The sequence below is a fragment of the Coenobita brevimanus genome, chromosome 25 (assembly GCF_032717465.1).
Source record: "Coenobita brevimanus isolate Jiangsu-jjx chromosome 25, ASM3271746v2, whole genome shotgun sequence".
In the NCBI taxonomy this organism is placed as follows: Eukaryota; Metazoa; Arthropoda; class Malacostraca; order Decapoda; family Coenobitidae; genus Coenobita; species Coenobita brevimanus.
Genome location: NC_136978.1, coordinates 43,868,368 through 43,891,273, shown reverse-complemented (window position 1 = coordinate 43,891,273; position 22,906 = coordinate 43,868,368).

Here is a 22,906-nt window from a genome sequence, read left to right as displayed (position 1 = left end):
TGGATGAGCCGATCTTGGTTGTCCTGGGGTATGGCGAGTGAGTTGAAGGAGTGAAAATGCTTCAGGATGGCAATGAAGTGCCTTCCACCCATTGCCTGCCAGAACCTAGGGTAGTTATGCAGCTCGGTGCTCCTCCAGTAATGCCTGGTGGTCGGCATGTGCACGACCCCCATGAACAAGTACATCCCAAGGAACTTGGCCATCTCCTCTTCATTACAGATGAACCAGACATCCAGCTGAGTTCCCAGAAATGTGGCGTACCAGTTGGTTTCCACGGTGAGATATGACAACAACTCCCTGGAGAAGAAGAGCTGGAAGAGCTGCAGCAGAGTTAAGCTGAAAAAAAGAAGTCAAGATTTTGTATTCACAGCCAGCTAAGAATTTTGCTCAACACTGGCATAACGCAAGGATTCATGATATACGTTTATGTCCTTGAAAAACATCGTGTCCCACACGTGACTTACCGCACAGGTAGGAGCCACCTACATGACCTACAGAAGACATGCATGTACTTGTAGTGGTGAAATGTACTGTGTTTCTTATAAATTGATAGATTTGGTTATGTGTAATGTGAAAAGAAAATGAAAGAGAAAACAACGTGCTCACAAGAGAGACAGCGTCTTGTACACCTGAGATAGGACAAATGTAGTGAAACCCAATGTGACTTACGGAGCACATACATGTACTTGTAGTGGTGAAATAAACTATGATTCTCATAAAATGATGGATTTAGTTATGTCTCATGTGAAATAAAAACGTAAATTGTGCACCATGTTCTCCCAAGGACTTAGCGTAAAGGTAGCACTACCTGTCATGCACACGAGAATTTGTTATGAGAACACGGTGCACAGTTTATCCTTTTATTTCACATGAGACATAGCCAAATCCATCATTTTATGAGAAACAGTTTATTTCACCACTACAAGTAAATGCACGTGTTCCGTAAGTCACGTTGGGTTTCGCTACCTTTGTCCTAACTCAGGTGTATGAGACGCTGTCTTTCTTACGATCACGCTGTTCACTCTTTCATTTCCTTTTCACATTACACATACCCAAATCTATTAATTTGTAAGAAACACAGCACATTTCACCATTACACGTATATGCACATCTTCCATAATTCACGGAGGTGGCCCTTACCTGTGCGCTAAGGCGTAACAGATTATGTCTTTCCTTACAAGAACACAGTGAACAGTTTATGCTTTTATTTCACATGAGACATAACCAAATTCATTATTTTATGAGAAATACAGTACAGTATATTTCACCACTACAATAGAAAATAAATAAATGATTGAGATCTACTCACTGTATAAAGTTCTCTGAATGTTAGGACCACAGGAAAATACTGTTACGTCCCCATCCCGCACTGCCACAGGCTCCAACAGCAGTAGTTCAGTACAGAAAGGACGTTGCCCAGTCAACTGGTCTTCATACGGTCAGCCTTTAGGTGTACAGTACACAGATCAGCTCAGGCATCGTAAATAAACACTCGCTTCATACGTTGACTGTCTTTATTTTCCAAGTAATTACACTGAATTATTTCCAACTTCACTTCACTATTCCCACAAGCACTGGAGCTATACAAACTTTACTAACTGCAACTACACTTAATGCTTGACAACAATTCACTATTTTCACAAGTACAGATGATGTACAAACTTCTATAGCACTTCACTGAATGCCAACAACTCTTCACTGTTTTCACAAGTACCAAAACAATACAAACTTCACTGACACTGCACTACACTCAAACTGAACTGAAAACCGACTAAACTCGTTCTAATTTCTTCCCCATCCTTATATAAGCTTGCATTGTTCTAGAATTATCTATATTTTACGAGAATAACAATTGCCAAGCAGAGCTATCCAAAATATGCCAGAGTTTCCTTACACTGCATAACACTGTAAATTATGTAGCATGCAAACTTAAATTACATAATCTAACAAGCAATCACATAACTAAAACATTATATCGAAAAAGAGCTCAAAAACTGATGCATAACTTATGAAACAACTCCGCTCACAAACAGCAGGCAAACTGGCCATTCTGACTCATACCGGAACTAGCTACTGTAAACATTGAGCATCCGTGAGAAACTTCTCGACTACCTAACTGGCAAATCCCACTTCTTAACACTACCCTTTCCTTAGTTCTTTGTCGTCCCAACAAAACTACACAGTACATAGAAACATAAACCTTAATTCTAATGAAACATCTAGTACATAGAAACATAAACCTTAATTCTAATGAAACATCTAGCTATACACAAAATAATCCTTCAACTTATCAGGTCTTCTATGCCGCTTCCGACGATGCCCTTGCTCCTCCATGCAATCCACTTCTCCAGAAGATCTTGGTCTTCTTTCTGATTCATTTCTTCCCTCGGGAAAGTGCCACGATCCTCTTGCACTTCAGCTCCATGGTCCTTCTCAACATCCTCAGCTGCAGGAGAGCACGATTCCTCGGAGACGTCCCAACTGTATTGTCCTGGCCCATGGTGCTACCACAGACGGTTCACATGTACCACATTTGGGCGAGACTTCCAGCCTCCCCTAATCCAATATGTTATGTCTGAAAGGCAGTCCAGCACAGTGTATGGCCCATCCCATGGGCTTTGCAACTTCGATGACTGTCTCTTCTCTCGCTGAGGATTGTATAACCAAACTTGGTCACCATCTTTGAACCTCACCTCACCTGCCTTGGCATCAAGCTTGCACTTCATCAAGGTTCTCCTGCATTTCCTCAGTGGTGGGGCTTCTTGGGAAAAACTGGCTGGTTGTCGCCTTTTGTCACCAGCATTCACTAATTTACCCTCATCCTTCTCATTTGGACACTCATAGCTGAAGTGTCCCATCTCACCACATGTCCAACACCCGTCTGTTGCAATAATGAGTTTCCTTGCACTGTTCCATTCTTGCTTCTTCCTCCATTTGTATCAATCCACTTTCTTGAGTCCTGATTCCCCGCAGAACTAGCAACCTCCTCTGATCTTCTCTTGTTCCCTCATCCACTTGTAGCAATCCACTTTCCGATATCCTGACTTTTCACAATACCAGCAACTTCCTCTGATTTTCTCCCGTTCTCTATTCAGCTCGTTTCAGTCGTCTTTACTATGTCCTGGCTTTTCACAGCACCAGCAATATCCTTCAAATTTTTCCACTTCACATACCTCCTGCTTTCTTGCCTGGAATCCTACACCACGACCGGCCTGAAAAGTGGGTACACTGGACCTAACGTAGGACTCAAACTCTAGAGCCCTGGCTAGTGCTTCTTGCATGCTGCTGGGTTGTGCCTGCTTCACATGCACTTTTGACTCTGCACTATCAAGAGCATCGATGAACTGATCCCTCAGAAGAATAGTCAACAGGTTAGGTGCTGCTCCAGGGTACGCCTTGTTGGCCATACTCTCAAGGTCATGAGTAAACTGCTGTAGGGATTCTCCTCAAGCCCGTACACTGATCCGGAATCTTGCTCTGTAAACCTCCGTCTGGTACATGGTCCCATATCTGCACTCCAGGACTTCTGCTAGGGACTGATAACTGTTCCTTTCCACCACTGACATCTGGCCCAGAATTTCCATTGTGGCACCCTTAAGGCTAATACCAAGCTGCACTGCCCTCTGCCTATCATCCCAAGCATTCTGATCAGCAAGTAACCCAAACTGTGCACGGTAAGCGTCTAGAGATACTCTACCATGAAATTCCTGAGGTTTCTTTTTAACTGGACCCACATTATAGCCATGTATTTCATTGATTTGGGTCCTAAAACTGGGGCATTGTAAATAAGTCCAGGACTTAAAACTCCTGAATTCTGATTATTCATCCCTGTAATATTACCTTTAGATGCTTGGGATCCACCAAGATTCAAAATACACTGTCCATTCCTTTCATATGCTCCCTGTACACTAACCTGAGGCTCAGCAGTGCTATATTTCTCTACAGCCTCAGTTTTCTCACTAATTATCTTCATATGGTCGACTACATGCTTCAGCTGGTTATCTACATGCTGTCTGCATTCCATCACTATTCCCTCACTAATCTTCAGCCGGTTGTCTACATGCTGTTTGCAATCTGTCACTATTTCCTCACCAACTGACTTCAACTTGACATCTACATGCTGTTTGCACTTAGTCACATTAATGCTTACCTCATACTTCTGCTGCCATAGCTCAGAGTATACCTCCTCATTCAACTGTTCCTGTTCTTCCTTCATTTCCCCCATGAAAGCATCTAGCTGTCCTGGCATCCTCAGATGTAATTCCCTCTGTTGCTCCTGTAATGCCTCCTGAAGCTGTTCATATCGTTCCTTTTGTTCTTCATTCTGTGTCTGTAATTGTTCTCTGAGTTCTTTCTGTCCTTCATTCTGTGCTTGTAGGTGTACACTTTGTGCTTTTAATTGTTCTTTACAGTCTTTCTGTCCTTTGTTTTGTGCCTGTAATTGTTCTGTGAGTTCTTTCTATGAAGCCTGTAATAGCTTCATACTTGCAGCCAGGGACACCTCCTCCTCATGCTCAGTTCAAAATTGTCTGCACACCCTCTGCTTCCATGTCGAAGGTTAGACTCACTGCAACACTTAAATTATCCACACTCTTGACACCAGTGTTACGTCCCCGTCCCACACTGCCACAGGCTCCAACAGCAGTAGTTCAGTATAGAAAGGAATTTGCCCAGTGAGCTGGTCTTCCTACAGTCAACCTTTAGGTGTACAGTACACACGATCAGCTCAGGCATGATAAATAAACACTGGCTTCTTAAGTTCACTGTCTTTATTTTCCAAATAATTACACTGATTTCCAACTTCACTTCACTCTTCCCACAAGCACTGGAGCTATACAAACTTTACTAACTGCAGTTACACTTAATGCTTGACAACACTTCACCGTTTTCACAAGTACTGATGATGTACAAACTTCAATAACACTTCACTGTATGCCAACAACACTTCATTGTTTTCACAAGTACCACAATTATACAAACTTCATTGACACTGCACTACACTCATACTGAGCTGAAAACCAACTGAGCTCACTGTAGTCTCTTCCCCATCCTTATATAAGCTTGCATTGTTCTAGAACTATCAATATTTCATGAGAACAACAGTTGCCAACTCGGAGATATCCAAAACTTGCCAGAGTTTTTTTACACCCCATAACACTGTAAATTAATTAGCATACACACTTAAACTGAATTACATAATTTAACAAGCAATCACATAACTAAAACATCATACGAAAATAAGAGCACAAAAAATAATGCATAACTTTTGAAACAACTATACTCACAAACAGCGGGCAAACTGGCAACTCTGACTCATACCAGAACTATGGTGGGACAAATCTAAACTGGCGGCTAAGGTGGGGCACGAAGCTCTGTACAGTGTTGCCACATTTTCCATACGCGCGATGCCCCCCTGCTCTCTCTCTCTCCTGGGGGGGATGTACGTACCCTGGGAATTTTGTTTCTTTTATGAGTGACTTATAAACTTATGCTTTCATTTCTTTATTTTTTTATTATATCTAATTATATTTAAAAATATTTATTATTGTTTTACATAGGTCGCCAGATGACCTCGCTGATACGTCACCATGATTTTTCATTCAATCACTCTCTCCCTCCTTCCTTCCCTCCTTTCCTCCATCCCTCAACACCTCCTCTGGCCTGCCTTCCTCCCCCCCCCTTCTCTCTCTCTCTCTCTCTCTCTCTCTCTCTCTCTCCCTCCCTCATCTATGGTGTTTTAGGATACATCTTGGTTATTTTCTTTAACATTACATTGTACATATTGTAAATTTGACTTTATTTCCACACCACCCAGGAGGTAAGGACACAAAGTAAAGTGACACGAGGAGGCTCTCGGGTTAGTCTGGGTCTGTGTGAGTGTTGCCGCTCACGAGAGTTTAATGTATTATTTTTTCTTTTACTAAGAAATTGGCATATTTTTACTTATATTCCTGCACGTTATCTTATAATCATAATTGTGACATTATTACTCACCCCAGAAATACGGCAAAAGCCAATAGAAGTGACTACTTTTTTTTTTTAGCAACACTGTAAAATATTTATGTCACGTTTTTGTATTGTCGTATCAATATATCATGCATAATAAGTTTAATGTTTTTAATAAATTATAATACACACGTTAACATTGTATTCATATGTGTTTATCGTATTTGTGATGCCTTTTTCATATATAACAGCCGTTTCACATCGCGGGTTTGGGAACCATAGCAACACTGTACAGAGGGTAGCGCCACACCCTAGCCGCCATTTTAGATTTGTACCACCATACTGTAACTACCGTAAAGATCGGGAATCAGTGAGAAACTTCTCGATTACCTGACTGACAAATCCCGTATCTTAACAATACTTTTCAGTGTTTTTTCTTTCTGCCTTTGCTATGAAAGTTTCCAGGCTATGAGATTATGGGGCACTCAGAACCTTCATTCTGGTATATTTACTTTACCGTTTATCTTGTAGTTCTGTTTATAATACCAGTAAAGTGCCCTTTGTGAGCACGAGACAAGTGAATGAGCACCACGTTTTCACAATTTCTTTGTAACGTAAAGCCTTAGGCGGGATCTTCGATATCTTACTGCTAGAGCTGATCCCAGTAAACACAGTGTTACAATGGAAAATCTTTATAAATTTGATTTCTTTATTGTGGCGTTCACCAATCTGAGCCGAACACTCCCTTGGAAATCTCGAGATTCCGAGAGGTCCCTATGCCTTTTATGAGTGAGTTTTTAGTTGATAAAATTTATTAAGAATGTATCACATGCAGAAAGAATTTCAACTCTGCTTCAAATAGCAGTAAAATCCTTAGCTTTTGCTTAGTGTGACGGACGGGTCGGGCCGGGCCTGGTCGGGCCGCTCCTTTTGAAACTTTGCCGAGGGTAAACATCACTCGCCCAGTGCGCTGCTCGCTCGTAATTAAAGTTAGGCCACCACACCGAACTACAAGGTCTGTGTGGCCTATGTACCTAATTATGTTTTCGCAGTTACTAACGATCTACACAGAGCACAAAACTGTCTAAAATTACTGTGTCCTGGGTTAGCACGGGACTCTGCTCCGATGTTTGTTTCCTTGTGAAGGCCTACTTACACAATGTGGACTATGTACTGCAGCCTATTGTCAATAATTGCTTTTATTTTCATTGCTTTTATTTTTCAGTCACTGGATTCTTAGTCCTTCCAGAGCCACTCCAGTAATTCTTTTTAACCTTACCCAGGTGCAGCTGAGGAGGAAGTACTAGTGATTGGAGTCCTGAATGCGATACTTGGAGCTGCAAAGGAGCGGGAATATTGCACTGTCATTTTTACAGAGAACTACTCAGTAAGAGTTTTCTTATGATACTGTAGGTGAATTTGCTTGTGATCTACTGTATTTCAGTGCTTCAATACGAATTTGCAATCTATAATGATATGAGTTAGAGGAGGAGAATTTGTTCTAATAATTTACAGTTTGGTGGTGTACGTGAGGTGGCAGCACCACGTGGTGTAGGTGTGTTCAAAGTGGTGGCAAATGGTCAGGACGCTAATGTGACGCACGCACATCTCTCCCAAGTGGTTGCCCAAGCTCGCTTTGTAAGTTAACTCTCACATTTTATTGCTGAGGAGGGTGGGTCAATTTCCGTCATCACTAAGAAAATCAAATCTCACTGAAAATTTGGAATCAGATATGAGACACAAATAACTGCGATGGAGTTTTTTAAAAAATCTACACACTGATACACACTACTTTCTGCTAATGTTTGCTATGTCACCTGGGCTCATCTGAGCAAGGCAATGAAGACGTCTGTGAGGAAAGAATGCGCGATGGTGAAAGGAAGGGGGGGGGGGGGAAGTAACCTAAGAATAGACAGGAGGAACAGTGAATAAGCCCACTGGCCTTTCTCAAAGGCTTCCCTGCTTCTGCTCTTTCAGCAGCTTTTCGGCCAAGACTAGACCACCTTCTGAGCTAACTGCACGGATAAGTTCAGTTGAGTTCTCCGAGAATGACCACCGCAAAACATCCATCAGTGCACCAACACACTTCCTGAAAGAAGTGTTGAAGGAGATGCTGAACAGGGATAATGCTTACTTCCTGCTGCGAAATCCTTCCAGGTATCTATTGTCGGTAACACCAAACAGAGTCCCTCCAGACCCACCGACTACATTGTTACTGACAATATGGTGCCTCGTGAGGGAGACGAAGAAGCTGAGCACCTTTTCACCTCCAAGGACCCCCTGCTGCACTCTCCACTGCCAAGACTGATCAGTCAGATTCCCTCCCACCCCCAAAATCACCAGTACATTATAGCACTGTCTGGCAAACCTCAGTGAGACCCCAGCATCCTTATAACAGTTACCATTGTCACAGCCACAGTGCCTCCCTGGGTTAGCAGTGGATAATGACAAATAATTCTCAGACTGTGTCCCCCAGCCAACTCAGGTGTGTACTTATGAGTATACATAGCCAGGACGCAGGGGAACACGCAGCTATCACCTTTTACTGATAATGGCTGCTAGGGATCGAGCAACATGGAGAGGTACCATTAGGTGACCAAGGCCGACATATGCATGCGTTTTGGAGCCTTTATAAACGAATGAGTGAACGAACTGGGAATGGCTTAAGAACAGACAAAACTGACTTGCCATACCCGCCGTGATGGCATCTTATATTAAACCGGATCAGTTTTGGAAGTAATGGTGGTTTATATTTGATATATGAATGAATATATTTGTACTGTATATATACAAATAAGGCTAAATTAAGGTCTGCTACCGTTCATCCAATTAGATTTACTCTGTGCTTAAAATATAACTTTTAGGAGTATGCACATTTTTTACATTTTCTCGCAAGAGTCCAGCGGAATTTCCTTAGGCACACAAAAGCCGCCTTTAACATCAATGGCTAGACCATTCCAACTCTACGTCATCGACCATAGACTATAACTGACCTTGGTTTCATTAAGTCTCCTGAATTCAGCAGTGTCGTCAAGAAGCTCAGATTTACTGTAATTATTGGGACCTTATTTATCATCTGAGGCTTAAAACAGTCCTTAATTGCTTATATCTCTTTTCCATTCCTGATTTATAGACAAATACCTCCTTCAAAGACTTTACTCTGTCCATGGATACTCACACCTGAACATGTAAATCCCAGAGCTGTCCAATCATCCCATCACTGCCTGTCAAGTTATTTTAATGCAACTCCATCACATCATATATTCCAACCATTCTTGAAGAACTTTCTGTTTTTATAATTATTCTTTTTTGTTATTCTTTCAGATGTTTTCTCTTATGCATAATTGTACGAGGTGTATTGTGGTCCGGCAGTGTATCCAGATCACAGATTTCTTACCATTTTTTCTGTATAACTGAAGTCGATATTCTTACATTAACAGAGCCATTCTTGTAACATAATACTCTCTCTCTCTCTCTCTCTCTCTCTCTCTCTCTCTCTCTCTCTCTCTCTCTCTCTCTCCGAGTGTGTGTAAATATATGTATCTGTACACACACACTTGCATATACAATATGTTCTCATGCAGGTAAGGAAAAGCTCAAGATTCGTGACGGTGGTGGTGGTGAGTGACGACCCAGCCTTCTTCGCCTCCTTTGCCGAGTGGTCCCTCAAGGGCCGCCTCCTGGTGTGGTCAGTAAGGCTCCTTGTCCTCACCCACCTCCCTCTTAAACGCCTCCCACACTTACACAGCACCCTGGCAAAGACTAACTCCATGCTCATCATCTTAAACCATGTTCCCTCTCCTAAGTAAGTCTTTCGTCATACATAATATTTTGTGTGTAATACTTACGCATGAGTCTCAAAATGTTGATAATTAATTCAAGTAGGCTCAGAAATGAATGAATGTTACTAGAGAAAGTAACTTACTGTTAAGGACTCAGTTTTATCATCTTGTCACATGCACAGCAATTAAATACAAGTTATGTACTGACTGTCATGTGAAGATGTGTGCTGTAGGTCAGCCAGTAAAGTGCAGGCCAATGATGAGAGTTGAAAATGGTCGATGGAGAGGAGTGGGTGAGATAGCATGGGTGTGGTGGTGGTGGTTGGAGTGGCACAAGTATGCCCTTTAAAGATGGGAATGGTATGAGGATATAGACTGGCAATGTGAAAAGTGGTGTTAGAGTAGGAAAGACGTGACATGGGTGTAAAAGATTATGCAGGAAGAACTGGGATGACGGTGTGGACGGAACAGGGCGGAGCACACTTCCAGCAAAAAAGAAGCACAAGTAACTTCCATGTACCTCATGTCCTACGACAGGGGTGACAAATACTGATAAATGAATGCACCAAAGATCACAACCTATGTCAAGATAAGAAGACTGTGACTAAAAATTTTAATGAACGACATCAAGGATCCAGGGAGTTATTTCTTGTTTTTAATAAATTTACTTCACTGTGAACCTACAGAAAATAGCGACGTTTTACAAGGGCAAAGGCCTAATTTTGAGTGTTTGACTATTCTCTCACTTAACCGTATAACCACATAAGCCAATCCATCTCTCTGTGGGACAAGAATATGCAAATACGTAGGTCAAGGGAAGATCCACCACTTTACTTGTATATGATGTAGAATAAACATGATTAATAATTGCAGTGCTTGTGAAACTTGTGGACGATGAAAGTTAACACGGAGTGAGTTAAATAGTTTCAGGTGCTAAAACGATTTGGAAAAGATGCAAGAAGGAGCTTTGCAAAGTGAACTATTCTTTCAGTGATACTAAGAAGTTCGTAGACTAGATTGGGGAGTTAATAAGAAGTATGGACTACGTCACTGGACATTCAGTTGTTAACCTCTTGAATCCCGTGACGTATTATAGCAGTATATTCACACTACCTCCAGACGGTAGTTTAGAAGATACACATCAGTTTGGAGGGCTTCCTGACATGAAGAAAATCGTCTGATCATAGGAAGTATGGAGTACAAAAGACGCCACCACATCGTAGGGATTAACTGTTCATGTCTGTCTATGTTCTGTTTCTGGTTTCTGTCCACTCAGTATACGCTAAGGACGTCTTGAATGGGATGGTGGAATATAATGATGCAAATTTCATATACATACAGGATAGTCTCCAGCTCAACATTTAACAACAAATGTCAGACTATTTATTAAATTCAAGGCAAGCGCAGGCCACAGATAAGTAAAAAAGAAAAAAAAAAAAAGGAAGCTAACATGAGGAGCGTCTGCTATAGGCAATTTTAAAAACCGTAGATTTTCCAGCATACACTGGGCAGTTCTGTTGAGCATACCGAAACTCACTGCAGGCAAAGAGTTAAGTATTTGCATTTTTCTAGAGGCAGTGTGTTGGTGGAGTTGCCTTACAGCTCTGGAGACTCACAGCCACGGAAGGTCGCCTCGTGGACCCCTTCTCTTGGTCTGACTCCCACCTTCCTTCTCCCACTTTTTCCAGACAAGTTTTTCAGGTAAGCGTAGTGAGCGTAGTGAGAATGAAAGACTGACTAAGAGGGTGTATGTAGGTGAAGTGAAGGGAGGGAGAGGGAGGGGAGACCAAGGATGAGGTGGAGGGATGGAGTTGAGAGGTATTTGAGGGAGGGGGGAGTGATTTGGGGGGAGGGCAGTCAAATGGTGGGTGACAGCGACTTGGAGGCGTTTTGTCTGCAGCCACCCTTTGCGGGATTAGGGCGTCGAGTTATAGATAGATAGATAGTAGTGAGTATGTTCTCTTCATTACTGGGCTTTTACCTGAGTTAGAAGAGAAATTAACATCATTTTATTTCAGTAACATATTTATCCTTTTCAGTAAACTGGCGCCTTAATTTTTATACCATCGACAAATTTATGGAGCTTGGGGGAACAATTTTGCAATAAAAAGGCAAATACAGCTATAAATGACCCTTCTAACCTGACATAATTCTCCTAAACAGATAAAACTGCCTGGAGATGAGAAGATAATAGACATTGTTGTGAAGCCAAAGTGATCAGAAGTTTTAGTCAGATTATATAAACTAAAAAATCTTAAAGGAATTACCTTTTTATACTCGTGTCACCAAAAGATGCATTCTCATCAGATTAAAAGGCTTTCTAACACCTCATCCTTAACACTGTCAAGATGTCTGGATACAGTGTTTACAAGACTGAAGGTAGTAGGTTGTAGGCAAGACAGAATGGGAAAGAATTCATATGTATATTATAAACCCAATTATGAATTATGAAAAAAAGTATCTGAACAACCGGAAAACAGTAATTAAGGGATATTAGTTACAAACTGGTACCAGGTTCTAAGAGAATATTAGGACAAGAACTGACTGACTTCCCTAATAACTCTCGTGCAACTGACTGGCACAAATCTGAGACATATTCGTCAAACTGGTGACAGGACTTTAGAGGTAGATAAGGACTTAGCAAAATTTGGTTGGACATTACAAATACTGATCCTTTCCCTTAAAGTCCCTTGAGCTGTACAGCCATAAATCAAAGCCTTGGCCTTCCTCAGACTGGCTACGGGTCCGCGTCTGCTGGTGGCTCACGTTCCACACTCGGTGTACAAAACAAAGGTGGTGGACGACCCCGACGCGCCTGGGGGAAAGCGAGTCATCATCTTGAGCCCCAAAGCCACTCTGCTCGAAACTGTGTCAGAGGCTATGAATTTCACGTAGGAGATCTGACATGCAATTAAATGTGTGTGTGGGTGACTGTGAGTGTGAGTGTGGGCGTAAGCGTGAGCATGAGGATAAGCGTGTGTGTGTGTGTGTGTGTGTGTGTGTGTGTGTGTGTGTGTGTGTGTGTGTGTGTGTGTGTGTGTGTCTTCTTTTAAATATTGACGCAGAATCAGTTATTTAAAAAAAAAATCATTATTATCATCATCATCATGACCGTAATTCTCACCTAGTAGTTGAGGTAAAATAGGAAACTAGTAAACAGAAACCACAAAACTAGAACTATCAAACATCATGGACAGTTCATGAAAAATACAGATACTAACATATTCAACCATTTAAATCATACAGACAAAAAAATTTGCACATACTTTATTTTTGCAATTGAACTTCAGATGCACCTGTGAAATATGCATTCCCATGACAACCAATTAAAAATGTGATGCTGCATCTTTAGCAAATGCTCCTTCTTACACACTTCCTCCATCCAATTTGATCCATTGCCGCTGTCTTTGTTTTTTCAGCTTCCATACATCGCATTCATGCTTGGACATCCATGCCGACCAAGTTTGCTCGAAACAATGCAACAAATATTTATCAACGTGCTGGAAACTTGATGCCGAACATGCTGCAAACATGTCAGTAGCAATGTTCTGTCATGCAGCGTATTCTGGGTCCAACTCTTTGAACTCAGATACGGGCACGGACTTGGGTTCTTTTGTTCTGGACTGGGTCAGAGCATGCAAACAAGGGATGGAACTCAGACACGGGCTAGCCAGTCTTACACATATTAACTTACAAATACAGTGGACTTTACACAATTAGTACATGAACAACACTACATATGGAACACGTATGGTGTATCTCACAACATTATGCATCAAATGGGAGACAAGTATTCCATAGGGCTATGACACTATAAATTATCACAAGTATAACACAGGGGTCGTGACATTACAACTGGGGCACAGAGGTGTGGGGCACAATATTACACGCAGTAGGTATCACACAGGGACAATGATGTCAAGGAGTCACAAGTGTTACACAGGGGTCGTGACATTACAATTGGGGACAGGTATTACACAGGGGTGTGGGGCACAACAATACACACAGTAGGTTACACACAGGGGCGATACAGGGGTACAAGTATCACACAGGGGCCACGATAGTATGGACAGAGTATAAATATTACACAGGGGATATACACACACAGGGTCCGTGATACTTTAAGGGGGGGGAGGTCACAGCATTACACAGGGGCACGACACTGGACGGGGAGAATGGAGTTCACTCAGGGTCTATAGCACTATGGATGGGACACGAGTGTTGCACAGGGTCGATGACACCACTGGCTGGTTCCAAGATGCACAGAGACTATGTCGCAGGTAGGCACAGGTGGCGGCCTGGTGTGGGAGGAGGGCTGTCAGGGGTGCGTTCCCGATAGGGGCACTGGTCTCGGGCGGTGTAATCAAGGGTCTGGTATAAGCTGGAGGATGGTGTGATGGGCGGCCTTTTTCTGTTGGGGGCCCTGGGAGTGTGGTGGCCCTCGGGACTGGGGCCAAACAGGGCTAAGAGGAGCACTGCACGGTCCCTGCCCTTGGCCGTGGTGGGAGTCCTGGAGTAGGGTCCAGGCTGGTCCAGGCCTGGGGTCGGCTGCCGGGTGCCCCTCGAGGTCTGAGGGTTGCGGTCTCGCTGGAAGGGGAAGGCCGTCATGGGTTATCTGCGACCGCTCACCCTAGGGCAGTCCATCAGCTGCTGAGGGTATCGGGGGCTGGGCTTCAGGGACAGGACACCCAGGCTCACAACAGGTCTGCTCCAGGTACTCTCCGACAGGGGCCCTGTTGGGGAGCAGTCTCCACCCATTGTAGAGGAGGGGGAGCAAGAGGGGCATCTCGCTCAGCCTCTGGAGGGGGGGGCTGAGCCAGAGACTGTGCCCTCGTAGGGAGCCTCCGGGGTAGTGGAGGAGGGACGACCGGTGGTCTGTCCCTCAGCCTGGCAGGTCCAACGGACCCAACCGGAATTCCACTCCGGGCAGAGGAAGGAGATCCTGGGAACACTCCTTCCACCTGGCAGGTCCAAAGGATGCTACCCAGGCTCCTTCCCGGGGTAGTGTACGAAGGAGGTCTGGGGGACACTCCTTCCAGCTGACAGATCCGGTGGACACTGTCGGGGGACCACTCGTCCCACGGGCAGTGGGAGGAGAAAGTCCAGCTGACTTTCCAGCTTCTGCGACAGGTCTGATAGACTTTACTGCCCTCCTGCTGCTGGGGGAAAAGTGCAGCTGGGGGACAACCAGTGGTCTCACCCCCGGTGGCAGGTCTGGTGGACTCTACCACCGGCCCGCCTCCCTCCTGGGGACAGCAGGTGAAGGTTGTCTCTCTGACGGTCCGAGACGCCTGCTCCCGAAGGTGGGTGGCAGGAGAAGGAGATCCAGTGGACGCTCCTTCCACAGTAGATCTGATGGATACTACTGTGCCACTGCTCCTGGGGAAAAGTAGGACTTTCTAGGACCAGAGGTCTCTCTTCCTCTTTTGGAGGCATGTCCAGTGGACTCTGCTACCGAGGGCCTACTTGGGACTGTCTTAGAGGAAGTCCCACCCCGAGTCCAGTGAGTGCTGTCCTGGTCAGAGGGTAATGCACCAGCACTGTGTACCTCTCGTTGGGTCCGCTTGAGAGGAAGAGGAGCGAATGGTGGCGAGGGACATAAGACTGTCTGGCCTGGGCCCTCTACACACTCTGCATGCCTCCCCATTCTTCCTCCATGGGGTAGGTGTTGCGCCACCCCTTCCGTGGCTTCTCCACGGGGTGGGTATTTCATGTTCCAAAACATTGTTCATGGCAACAGCTTAAACATGTTCGAAGCTGACATGCAGTCCACACAGACAAAGGTCCGTAGCAGTGCTTCCTTTATTTAGGAGGGAGAGATTCCATTGCTTGCTGTGGCTGCCACAGTCATGCTGTGTAGACAGAAAACAAAACACTCTCACATATACTGGTTCCGCCTATCATGAAGTGCTAGGAATGGGCACAGACACGGTGTAATGAATGATATAGTACATGCCGATACTGGGCTGGTGCAGCACACGAGGTTGGTTTTCTTCTAAATTTGTTGTTATTCTGGTCGTAATGACTTTAGTAAAGAGTTTGTAAATAACTGGTAATAAGCTAATGGGTCGATAGTTACTAAGATCTTTTGAGTCGCCTTTTTTTGTTGTGTGTGGGTAAAGCAATATAACTATTGCATTACACCATGTTTTGGGATTTCTTTTTATACACTGAGCAAATAAGTGGCGAGACTGTTTTGTACTTCTATTTCTGCATCCAACAGTAAATCTAACATTACAGCATCATCTCCTGGGGCCTTCCCTCTGTTCATACTTTTAAGAGAAACAATTACTTCGTCTGGTGTTACCTCATATATTTCAACTGTGTACACAGTAAAGTTAGCTATTGGTACTGTTGTTTTCGATGCATACACTTCTTTGTAAAATTCTTTAACTTTCTTTACCATCCTATCTGCATTTAATGACTTCACCGTTTTCTGTCTTTCAGTGATCTAATTTGTCGCTTTCCTAGTCCCATTTTGCTTCGGACCTGTTTCAGACTTTTCCACTTGTTGATGGTTTCTTTGATCTCATCCATGTTGCTCTTTCTTTTTTCTTCTCCCTGTCTCATGTTCATAAGCTTAGTTAATTTCGTCCCTTCTGTTTCATCAATCTTTGTTTTTACTTCCATTCCCTTTCTTCTTTTCATAAGTTCGAGTTTTTTTCTGAATAACTGTTGGCTTTGACTGTATTAGCATTCCCTATTACCTCCACTGAATATCTTTACACTTTTCTTAGTCTACCACTGAACTCATCGATGTCGCCCTCAGCAAAACTTAAAGCCTGAAAATTTAATCTGTTCGTTATGTCTAACTGAAATGCTTCATTGATTTCGCCTGATTTTATTGGACATATCTTTTTTGTTTTTAATCATCTTTTTTTCACTTCTGAAATTGAACCTGGCTGTGCAACCCACCATTTTATGGTCGCTTCCTGTATTTATCTTGTTGATAACTGACATTTATGATCACGTTATTCTTATCTGTTACAATGAAGTCTATTTCATTTTTTTCCTCTCGGACTCCCCCAGGTCTATTTTCTCCCTGTCCTTATGTGAAAGAATGTGTACATTATTCTTATGTAATACATTTCGGCAAAATTTACCAGAAATTCACCTCTGCCACTCCGAATTTTCCCATGCATGCTTCTCCATTTTTAGATTTGCCAACTCCATTAGAATAGTTTAGCTGGTCTTTTCTTCTTTCATATTCTGGAAGATGTCGTCATAGAATGTTTCTATTTCTTCATCTGAGCTTTGAGAAGTCGGTGCATTTACTTGTCTTATATTCAGGGTGTATCTTCTGCGTAGTCTAATCACAATCCATGATGCTCTGTCAGATACACCACTGAGTTTAACAATGTTGTCTGCAAGATTTCTGTTAATTAGAAATCTACATCACTAACTCTTTCATTTTGTCTTCCCCTGTAGTAACATGTCACGGGGTTTTTAAATAAATGCAAATATTAAATGATAGGAACAATGTTCAATAATACTGAACAGCAGGAACAAGAAATTGTCTTGCTACATCAAGCAATGATTACGCTGGCTTGCTTCGCACGATTCTCTAAAAACGAAAATTTATAAACTTTCTCAACAGTGCACAGCAGAGACTGATTACTGAGTTGCTGTTTATTAGTACTGTTAGCCTCTGGAGAAAGTTACTTCACCCCTGACAATAAATAACTAATACTAATAATAGTATCAGGTTCTTGCTGGTGCTTAACTCCTAGAAGGCACAACGGATTTTAAACTTAATACAACAAGAATGGCCTAAGTACCAGTTATGAATGGCAAACGTTTATGCAAGCTAGGAGCTATAAGACAAATAAGCTTAATTGCGGAGAAATGAAACAAGAGTTTACATTACATTAAGCTCAAGGAAAAGAACTGTTAAATTTATTGATTACACAATAAATTTAACTTTACATTTCAAAATCAAATTAATGAGATCGCACTCACTCACTCACTCAAGAGCTAAATTCTTACACCTAGGAAAAACACCTTAACTAAGCTCTTAAGTCTAGGAGAACGAAAAGAATTACTGGTCAATGAATGTGGTGTATCACCAACGAAGGGTGGTAGCCTGGAGAACTGTAGTCTAGTGGAGTCTGGATGCTAGCTGACCTCTCACTCTCCACTGCTGGAGCACAGAACCTCTCTCCGTCACAACAGACACTTGACTGAGTAAACTCGTGGGAAAAAGGGAGAGCTATCGCCGCATTTTTTAACAGCTAGAGTGAATGAAACGCGCCCAAAACAAATCGCCCAGCGGAAGCGCTAATGTCTCACACAAAGACGATCACGTATGACAATGAAAAATTGATTTGAAAAGGCTCCCGGCCGAATGAGCGGTTACTGAATGATAAACTGGGATTCCATTTGAGTTCATGGTTTCCCACAAAAGCCAATGTCACTAGCCGACTCGTGACATTACGCCCCATCAAAATCAAATCTTTCTTTCTTCAGAAAAAAAGATTTCAATATACATACATATAAATCCTAACTCAGTCACACAAGATTCACACTGTGGTGTGTGTGCTATCCTGCTACAGGAGAAAGTCGCAGTCGCCAGTGAGCGAAAAAAAAACTCGTATTTACGTTAATAGAAGCAAGCTTGAGGGAAAAACTCCGTGACGACGGTGAAAATCCTGTACTCAGGTCAAACTGAGCGAAAGTTTGCTACATTTACACTGACAACTAATTGTTGTGTAGCGTGATGTATGTGATACACGGTGTAGGTGTGACATTTATAGTGTAACTGTACCTACGTGTAAAATGACACAGTAATATAAGAATAATAATATGGCGACGACGAAGGCAGAGGAGAAGAGGTGGCAGCGTGCAGCAGACGATCAGCTGGCCCGCACAGCAAAACTGCTACACCCATTGCTGTACCTGCAAAACCAATTAAGGTAGAGCATCAAAAGTGTCAATGAGACAAAATTCTTATTACGTTACAATTACTCTCTCTGCCTAGCAATCAGTACATGCTACGAAAAGTACGCTCTAGCTGAAAAATATCAGTGACAGCCTAAGCTTCGTACATTCGAGGTCGCCATTAATTACAGCACACGATTAGTGTCGGCAAGTTGGGAATCCCTATGCAAACTCGGGCTTACGTAGCCTGGTACTGCACACGGGTCCTCAACCTGCGCCTTAACCTAGTGCCTATATTAATATCGGGGAGCTGAGAATCCTTGTGCAAACTCGGGCTTCCGTAGCCTCGAGTTGCCTCTGCGGAGTTCTCTCTCGAACTTCCCCCTTAACCTACAGTACTTATATTAATATCGGGGAGCTGAGAATCCTTGTGCAAACTCGGGCTTCCGTAGCCTCGAGTTGCCTCTGTGGAGTTCTCTCTCGAACTTCCCCCTTAACCTACAGTACTTACATTAATATCGGGGAGCTGAGAATCCTTGTGCAAACTCGGGCTTCCGTAGCCTCGAGTCGCCTCTGCGGAGTTCTCTCTTGAACTTCCCCCTTAACCTACGGTACATAATATGTATGTACAGACCCTGGACATGATGTGTCCTGTGGGGCCAATGGGCGAGACGTCAGGTCTGCACCCACTTCACCACTACCCTGTCTCTCAACTGTCTCAGAGATTACGGGTGTGGTTATGAATGGCACAGGGAGGACATATCCCTGATTAGTGGTGTTACTTTGACACGCACTGCAGGAATGCACAAAACTAGCTATGTCTCGTCCCATCCCTGGCCAGAAAAAGTCAGCTCGGATACGGCCCTGGGTCTTCCTTTTGTCCATGTGACCTCCTGAGGCTGAACATTGACCCCATTGTAACACTGCTAGGCGGTACTTGGTGGGAACGACAAACTGCAGTCGAACCTCGCCCACGGGTGTTCGTGACTCACGGTAGAGCCGTCCTTGTTTGCGAAGGAACTTGGCTTGACCTCCCCGTGAATACTTAATCACTCGACCCTTTTGTTTGTTCCACACGGCAGCAAGTGTCGGGTCAGAATGTTGTTCTTGTACAACAAGTTGACTACACATCAGATCTTGCGGCGATTCAATGATCACTGGGGTGACACAGTCTGGAGCCACAGCCATGGCTTGTGTTACCGCAGCAGCCGAAGTCTGAGTAGCGTCATGTTCGGTGCAACTATCCTTGACACCGAAAATATTGCCTATTATAAGGTCAAATAAAGGTTCTGGCATGACAACTGCAAGTGTCATACCAGTATAAAATGGAGATGCCACCTGGATACATGCCTCAGGGAACAATCTCACTGATCCATCAATAAGGTTTGCATGGATCTGTCGACCTGTATACTGCTCAGGCCGAACTAGACTCTGCTTGACAGAGCAACCTGAGGAACCATTGTCTCTCAGGACCTTCACAGGGATGTCTCCCACAAACCCTGGCTGAACAAGGAACGTACTGTCACCTATGGGAGGGCCTGTAGAGGAAGCAGCTAGCCACTCATGAGGCTGCTGAATAACTGATGCGGCAAACATTGTGCCCTGTGAATTAGAAACTTGAGGGGTCATACTCACTGCCTGGGAAGATGGAACATTGGCCAACTGTGGAGGGGGGTTCACTGTCACTGTGGGTCTAGTGAACTGTGGGGGAGTACCCGTACTGGTAGGGACGTGACCACCGTGCTGGTGCCATTGAGGAATGAAGGCTGCGTTCGCTTCCTGCCTCTTTTGACCTGGTGGTGGAAAAGTTTGTCCCGACGGTCGGTTGCGTGGCTGATACTGCTGCTGGTAGGATACTTGTTGTACCTCTTCCACTCAGGTTTCTGAGTGTTTTGCCCCTGGTCCTTCCTCTGCGGTTTTGGACCCTGACCATTATTCTGAGAATGGCCTTGTTGCTGGGGTTCAGTCTGAGACGGTTTCCCAGATTTGTCAGCTTTCTTGTTCCAGGTATGCTGCTTGCGAGTTTGATACCCGTATGCAGTAAAGAATGCATCAGCCTTCTCTGCCATTTGGCTGGCATCTTTCACCTGGCAGATCTTAAGCTGTGCTATGAGCTCAGCAGGCCACGACCTCTCTAGCTGTGTACGCAGCATAAGGTCAATTATCCCCTCACGCGTGGAAGGAGTTTCATCTTTCTCCATCCACTCATTTAAGTAAGCAGTGAGACGGTCGAGGAACTGAACAGCTGTCTCCTTGTCTTGGAGACGAGCTCGCATGAACTGAACTTTGGCGTCGTCTACTGTGAGACCATACGCCTTAATGAGTGCAGCTTTCATCATCTCACATGTGAGATTGTCTCCACGAATTCTGTGGAGAATATCGAGGGCAGGGCCCTCAAATAAACTAAGAAATTGAAGCCGCTTAGCTGCCTCATCCAGTTGATACATGTCTGCCATGTCCTCAAAACGAGCTATGTACGGCTCGATTCGCTCGCCTTACCGGATGTGTCTGAAGCCAAGGAATCTCGCTTGAGCTTCAGCATTTCATATTCGTGTTTTTCACGTGCTTCTCGCTCAGCACGTTCGTGCTCTCGTTCTCTCTCGCGTTGTTGTAACTCGTATTGACGTTCTCTCTCTCGTTCCTCACGCTGTTCTCGCTCATATTCTAAGTCGAATTCGCGCTGTTTTCGCTCGTGTTCGCGCTGTTCTCGCTCGTATTCGCGCTCCTTTTCGCATTCCTCACGCTGTTCTCGCTCGTGTTCGCGTTGGATTCTATGCTCTTCATGAGCATCTTTCTCACGTTCTTGCTCGTAATTAAACCGTGAGAGAACGTAACTCTGAATTTTCTCTGGGTCAGTGAGGCCCATTTCTTTAGCTTCCTGTACATACATAGACACTGGCTGTCATGGCGCTAATTTACTAAGCAAACCGAAACTGAGTACTGACTGCTTCGCAAACGAATGCTAATAACACAAGTAAAGAATACAGACACAAGCTAGTGGTGACCATTCTTATCTAGTTAACTGGAAAAGAATAAAGCAAAAATGCAAATAACTGAGAAGACTCAATAATTAACACAGTGGGTACTGCGGCTACCCAGGAGCGAATAAAATCGTCTGGCGTTACCAAAAATAAAGTACTAAATAGAGTTAAGTACTCTATGGATTAATAAAGCAAAAATTCACTTGCTAAATTAACGGTAAACACCAGTAAACTTGTGCCTATAAACTTTAATGATAAATACCTAAATATGAACGAGTGAGTATTGTCTCGTGAATAGCTTTAGAGCTAGGAGTTAATATCCTGGAATGAGGTCGCCAATTGTCACCGTTTTTTTTTAATAAATGCAAATATTAAATGATAGGAACGATGTTCAAGAATACTGAACAGCAGGAACAAGAAATTGTCTTGCTACATCAGGCAATGATTACTTTACGCTGGCTTGCTTCGCACGATTATCTAAGAACGAGAATTTATAAACTTTCTCAACAGTACACAGCAGAGACTAATTACTGAATTGCTGTTTATTAGTACTGTTAGCCTCTGGAGAAAGTTACTTCACCCCTGACAATAAATAACTAATACTAATAATAGTATCAGGTTCTTGCTGGTGCTTAACTCCTAGAAGGCACAACGGATTTTAAACTTAATACAACAAGAATGGCCTAAGTACCAGTTATGAATGGCAAACGTTTATGCAAGCTAGGAGCTATAAGACAAATAAGCTTAACTGCGGAGAAATGAAACAAGAGTTCACATTACATTAAGCTCAAGGAAAAGAACTGTTAAATTTATTGATTACAAAATAAATTTAACGTTACATTTCAAAATCAAATTAATGAGATCGCACTCACTCACACACTCTAGAGCTAAATTCTTACGCCTAGGAAAAACACCTTAACTAAGCTCTAAGTCTAGGAAAACGAAAAGAAATACTGGTCAATGAATGTGGTGTATCACCAACGAAGGGTGGGAGCCTGAAGAACTGTAGTCTAGTGGAGTCTGGGTGCTAGCTGACCTCTCACTCTCCACTGCTGGAGCACAGAACCTCTCTCCGTCACAACAGACACTTGACTGAGTAAACTCGTGGGAAAAAGGGAGAGCTATCGACGCATTTTTTAACGGCTAGAGTGAGCGAAACGCGCCCAAAACAAATCGCTCAGTGGAAGCGCTAATGTCTCACACAAAGACGATCACGTATGACAATGAAAAATTGATTTGAAAAGGCTCCCGGCCGAATGAGCGGTTACTGAACGATAAACTGGGATTCCACTTGAGTTCGTGGTTTCCCACAAAAGCCAA